Raw genomic sequence first — 6669 nt, 5'->3', positions numbered from 1 at the left:
ACGTGAACTACAGCCACTCCAAAAAACCTGCTGCTTTCAGAACCCAAGACGCCGTTACGCTGCCCGTGTTCTTGCTATCGCATCTTCGGCTGCAGGTGACTTTATTTAGGTACCAACCGCAGGTATCTGAGCGGGGCCCAGCAGATGGCGCGCACGCAAAATTTATCCCATCCCAAGCCCAGCTCAGGTTTGCCCAAGTCCCTGTTGACGGACCGGAGCTAAAAGCCAAGAGACCCCTGGTCTCGCTCAGTTGTTGAACACTGTTTTAGGAAGACCTGGAGCCGTTCGAAGCGTAAATGTGGAGAGAAAACTACCCACCAACAGTGCGGACAGAACTCAACAGCATTATTCCAGTTGGTACTGGCATTAGAACATTTTCAAATATCACCTTTTGCTTAAAGTGTTCTCCCAGTCTAGTCAAGTGGAATCTGTATGTATCTTTTAGCATCAAGATCGATAGAACTCTACCTAGTAGGGCCTGAGAATGATTTCTGAGAAACTGTAGGGCTTTGCTGGTATTTTAAGTGTAATTCAGCCTAACAATTAATTTGATGTATTGATAATAACACACTTTCTCTTAAGATGATATTTTAATACAATGTTTTCCCTGTCACTTGCTTAATTTAATTTAGAGTGTCTATGGCATTATTCCACAGTCCACAGTAGAACAGCAATCTCTAAGGAAACATTAGGGTCTTTGAAACAAAGTCGATTTTTGTGATTGATCCTTCAATGACTAATGCAGGTCCCAACAGTTCATGCAGCCTCACCACACTTCTACAGTAGGTACAAACTTACTGGGCCAAGAATTGAGCAGATCTTCATAGTAACTCTTTATTCTTTAAATAATTGCTGGTCAAATTCAAGCCAGAGGCAAAAAAGGATACATTTGGCACAATGTGCACGACTCCATTAAACCACCTGATTAGAGCTGAAAATACCTCCAATTGGATTTCAATCATTTAATTCCTCTTTCATTTTAGAAGGGCTGATTAGCATTTCACTCAATGCTTTATAAACTTATCCTTACCTTGTAATGATATGTAGATGGAGTTGAATTTCATTCTCCATTTAGCAGACATTGAAAGATTCTTGGCAAGTAATTATAGATCAAAATAGCTATACTCAGAAACTGCACCTTCTAACACCTATATGCATATTTTTATTTATATTCACCTTTTTTCATTCCAACAAATGTTAGAGGATATTTTCCAGTGTTAAACAATAGTTCAAGAGAGATATGAGAAGAGTATAAATCAGTATTATTATAATATTAAATATGGTGCTAAATGCATTAAGAAAATTGCCACTTACTTCCATTTCAGAAAGCACAAATTTTGCAAAAGAATTAGATCAAGCTACTGAATGAATACTAAAGCAGCTGCAAATGGATCTTTTTCTGTTTGATGTGAAAGGATTTCAAATGGAATTTCACCGGCTCAGATGTATAAATACAAATGAAACTGTATTTATTGGTCTTGTCTTCCTTCTTATATGAAGGACAATGTAAAGAAGATAAATTCATTCTACAGAAAAGTTATCATCCATTATTTTACTTCACCTGAGGATCTCAAAGCATGTTGTATCGATTAAGTCTTTGAAATGGAGCTGACTAGCTAAACCTCTGCCCCAGGGAAAGGTCACAGTAAAAAAACAGTAACTATGTAGCTCTGGAACTTATGGTTTGTGGGCCCCTTCACTCAGACAACCTTTGGTCAAACCCCCAAGACACTGGGGCCATAATCCAGGTTAAATGTCTTGGCTTAGATGCCAGGATATATTTCAGAGTCTGCATCTATGAGGATACATCCTCGGTGTGAGGAAATAAGACGCAGCAAATATTCCTCTAACACAACATAAATCATATGGTCTAACAGTTCAACCAAAGGGTAGTAGAGCAGGAACTATGTGAGTAACAACACCGTGGTTCCAACTCAGAGTAAAACTCAGGGACAGCAGAAAGTTTCCCACTAAACCAAAATGAGAAGTGAAGGCATTTGTTATTGCCCATGTGCTCAAGTGCCTGCAGGGAACCTGCGAGGGAAGGAGATGACAGCACCACCAGGAACAACACTTCCTCTTCAGAGCTGGGGACAGGATGTCATGTTGTGACACTCCACTTAGAAAAGAACAGCCATCAACGTTGGGACTCTACACACAACCAAAATATGAGAAGAACACTTCAAAAGGGATCTATAACAGCCTGTGAAAATGTGCCACTTGTGGTTTATTATTGCTTGCTTATTGTTATTAACCAGTTACCAGTAAATTACTGACTCTATATTATGTGCTTCTCTTTGTTGCAGACAAAGATCCCATTTAAAATAACAAGTGCAAGAACCTCAAAGTTTGGTTGGCTTTTTTTTTAAACTGCTACTTAAAATTACATCAAGGAGTGACAGCTCCCTATTTTTGGTTCCAGCTACACACTATAGCTCTTTGTCATAATAGAATGTCACCTGGCAAATACAAAGGTCTGTTGAAATTCTCTGAAACTTGAGTCTTTTGTCACTAACCATTTCTGAAAGTGCCGTGGAAACTGTAATATGACTCAACAAAGGATAAATTTTTTTGGAGAACTGCATCTCACAGGGTTAAAAGGTTTTCCTACAGCATGCTAGTACAAAGCATTGCCATGAGATAGTGTGGTTCATGATTCGTGGGACAAGGAAGTTCTTGCAGACCACACAAAAAAGTTATACTCCCTAGTGAGCATCCTCTCCTGGGCTCTCATTGTATTCTTTGGATACTGTGCTCAAAAAACCCTGGAAGAACTCGAATTTTAGAAGCTCAAGGCTCTGCAATGTAGCTAATCCTGCTGACAGTAGAGTCTGAGTACATGTAATTGTAAACATTTGTAAAAAAAAACAAAACAAACCAAAACAAAACCCACCAGCATACCAACCCACAAACCACCATATTTTCTGCAAGAGGGGGCAGTGATCCAGTATGCAATATTGGTGTGAAGGAATGCTCTCCAAACTTTAGAAACTCTAGAAAGCCCAATTTTGTCATGTTCTTTAAACTTCTCAAGTTATGGATCATCAATTTCTGAGCAGGTTCAAGCATAATATTGGACCTACTTAAATTCCAATATTTATGCAATTTTCTGTTTAAGTCTGCTAACATGAATCTGTCTCCACATTAATTTTTTATTATTAAATGATTAAATTCCCAAATCTCCTCTGAGAATTCAAAGAGTTCTCCGTAGAACAGAGCGTAGGAACGGAGCACAAATAGAACAATCCAATCCAAAATGTTGCTTCAGTATTTGTCTTCTGAAGAGGTTGATTAATTAGCATAGTGTTTCTGTGACACCACAGTCTTTCAAACAATATACCACAGACTGGACTTGGATCAGAGTAAAAACCCTTAATGAATATTACTGCAGTGAAGCCTTTGTGAATCCATATATTGGTTCACAGTTTGAAAAGTTAAAAAATAAACTGAAATGTGACATTTATTCACCAAGCCTTTTTAGAACTTACAGTGTGTGGTTTACAGGGGTTCATTTCAGTATTCTGAGCAAGTCTAATGAAACATTATGTAAAAATCAGTGGGACTTAGAAGTTTAAGTGCTACAATTGCTCCTGAGAGTAAGGGAAAATTAATTCTAAACATATTTTAAAATTAATAGCAAAGACATCACGTTCTTCTAATTGATTAGCAATAAACAGCAGTACCTATCTACAATGTAAATCCTAGATAAAGTCTTCCTTTGGCCAGTTGTATGAGATACTGTACAGTTTACCTCATCTGCAAAGCATTGCCATGATTATTTTTCATAGTATTTTAATTCTGAAATATTTGTGCCACAATCTGGTTTTAGGCATGTAAAACACATTCAGATTCCCAACTTCCTTGGAGAAAAAAAGGCAGTTATATGTGATATTGTGTTAAAGTCCATTTCCAGTGGATTAAAAAAAAAATGTAACCTGAAGTTAAATCTTAAAGAGTTGAAAAGGTTTACATTCAGTGATGCATTTTCACAGGCTCCTATAGTAGCCAGACATCCATATTAATCTCTGTTAAAAGTATCTAGGAAAGCTGAGGATTTAATTAACACCTCTTAACAGCCATTTCTGAAATTGCCATCTGACCACAGGTATTTCCTAACCCTGCAGTATAATTTTGGGCTTTGGTGTTACAGAAAATGCAGAAATGGACATGCATTAACTATGCAAGACTACAAAGCATATGGTTTCTTGATTACTTTAAATAAGCACTGAGAAGTTTAATGAAGAGAAATAATTGCCCTCCCATTGCTAATGATGATTCTGCCAGGTTATTAAAAAGCTGTGATGCGTTGCATCTTTTGTACGTAACCTAGCAGAATATCAAAATGGAGAAACAAGGGTTGCTTTAACTACCACATACACAGATAGGTGTGGAAATTGAAGAGTAACACATACACTGCTAATCCCATTTACTCCAAATGTTTTTGGTTTTTTCTTTCTGTGCAGCAGAAGTTCAACTTAGGAAGATTTACTGTTGTAAAAGCAGCTCACAAACTCGAATCCATAAATCTAACCACCAGTAGAACATACTCTGAGTTGTGTGTTGAGATGGATTTTGAAGAAAAAAAAAGGCACATTCATTTCAAAAGAAAAAAGTAACACGAGACAACAATATTTAACAGACACAGCACACAAGACAAATAGAATCTCTTTCCAGCCTGTAAGGATGGATTCCATCCAATAGGGATGGAATGTTTGATGAATCTGCATTTCTTTTTTGGTACATAGTGTCTAGTATTGCTGGCTATGTTAAGTTCAATGATTTCATCCTAAATTGCAGTTCTTAGCAGTTACAACAAAAAAATCCACATGATTATCAAACCCTGCTCATAAAGATCTGAGTGAAAGGCCAAGATTTACTTGAGATCAAGACTGGGGGGGGGGGGAAAGGAAATCACAACAGAGGTTTCACACACAGCCCACTGAAGGCACAAGGAGCTTTTCCTTTTGCACACTTTAGCTCAAGCTCTGTATGTTTTATAAAAATAAGAAGAGTGATGAATGACAGGGTGAAGGAAGAGTGGAAAAACATCATCTCAGATTGCAGACATTTGCTACACTGCCAAATGCTGTTTATAAAACCTGGACAAGGTTTCTCTATGACTACCATGCTGCTTGCAGGAGCAGATAATTCCAGTTCATTCCAGGAATGGGTTTCTCTCCTGTTGCTCATCTGTCAGTTTTGACAACCAGAAGTTTAGTTTTCATCTCCTCTCTATTTGTTGACATGTCTAACATAGCCCTTAGTAAGAGTTATAACATGGCCAAGGGTTGTTCTCTGGATCTCTAGGACACACAGGCCCTCTGCACAAGCCATCCTGTTGTCAAACCAATGGAAATAGTATGAGTTTATTCTAAAATTTTAGCAGCTTTACCAGGCTTGTCAGTAATAAAAAAACAAAACAGAAATACTATCTTGATCTAATGATATTGGTTCCATCTCAGTGGACAGCTGAAGAATCAATCAGTAGTAGCTTACATTTTTTGCTATCAAAAAGTCTTGTAAGAATGTCCCTGCCTTTCTATACAAAAGGGTGAGTCTCTGACTTCCCTACCTACAGTCTCAGAAATCAGGATCTTTTCCCATTTAACAGACTCACAGAAACCTGAGGGTCTCTAGCTGGGACATAATGTGTTATTTTCCTTTGTTCAGGTCAGCTATCAGCCAGCAGACAATGGCTGTCTTTTAGCAGTACTAGGAAATCTTGCAGAGTGTTCTCCTTCTCCTCTCCTATCAAAGTTCTCCCTTTTGCTACTTAGACATTTCAGACACTGCAGTTCTTAACACTAGGTATTATATAGGACATATTGTACAGATCTCGAAGACAGATGGCACTCAAGAGACATTGTATCACCACAGCACGTTGTGAAAGGTTATTTTTATCAAAATTATTAAAAACATCCCTTATGAGTCTGATTGAAATAACGTCACAAAAAACCCCAACCCTTCTGACTGCCTGGGTCTACTCTGTCTCCTGATGAGTTTTCACAGAGAGTCTCTGGACAAAGAAAGATCAAATAATCCAAAAACTCAACAAGTCATACTTTCTAAAAATTGTTGGTTTTTCCAGGCAGATGTTCAAAAGTGCTGAAAGGGTAAAATTGGAAACTTCTTTGTGACAAGGTAAAACATAGAAAATGATGCTGACGTAGCTCCACCATCTCTGCTTGACTGTAATGAATTAACAAACTGGAAGCACTTAAGTGCTCAGAATGATTGCATCCAGGAGAAAGTCTAATTAATGCAAATTCTATAAAAGGGGTATTGGATCTTTTGATAATCAAGTTTCATTAGAAATGGAGAAGCAGAGGCATAGAATTAAATTGATTGATTAAATTGATCTATTGTTTTCTGGATGAGAAAGAACAATAGCTAATGTTTGGCACTCACAAAAGAAATCAATTTTTGAGAGACAGAAGGGTAAGACTCTAACAAACCTTGGTAAAAGAATGAACTCTAAAATATACTTTTTTTAAAAAAGGAAGAAAAAGTTTTATATTCCATTGTAACTAATCAGAACGCTTTGGTGGTCAGTCATCATGATACAGCGACCACAGTACCATCCCATCTACCAAATGTGGTAGAAATGCCAATTTCTCAGATTAACACGTAGTTAGACAGTCCACAAAGTGTGAATCAAGGTACAAAATT

Source organism: Neopelma chrysocephalum, unplaced genomic scaffold (genome assembly GCF_003984885.1).
Source record: "Neopelma chrysocephalum unplaced genomic scaffold, ASM398488v2 Primary Assembly neopelma1_75, whole genome shotgun sequence".
Lineage (NCBI taxonomy): Eukaryota > Metazoa > Chordata > Aves > Passeriformes > Pipridae > Neopelma > Neopelma chrysocephalum.
The sequence above is the reverse complement of the archived record's forward strand: the minus strand, read 5'-3'. Positions refer to the sequence as shown.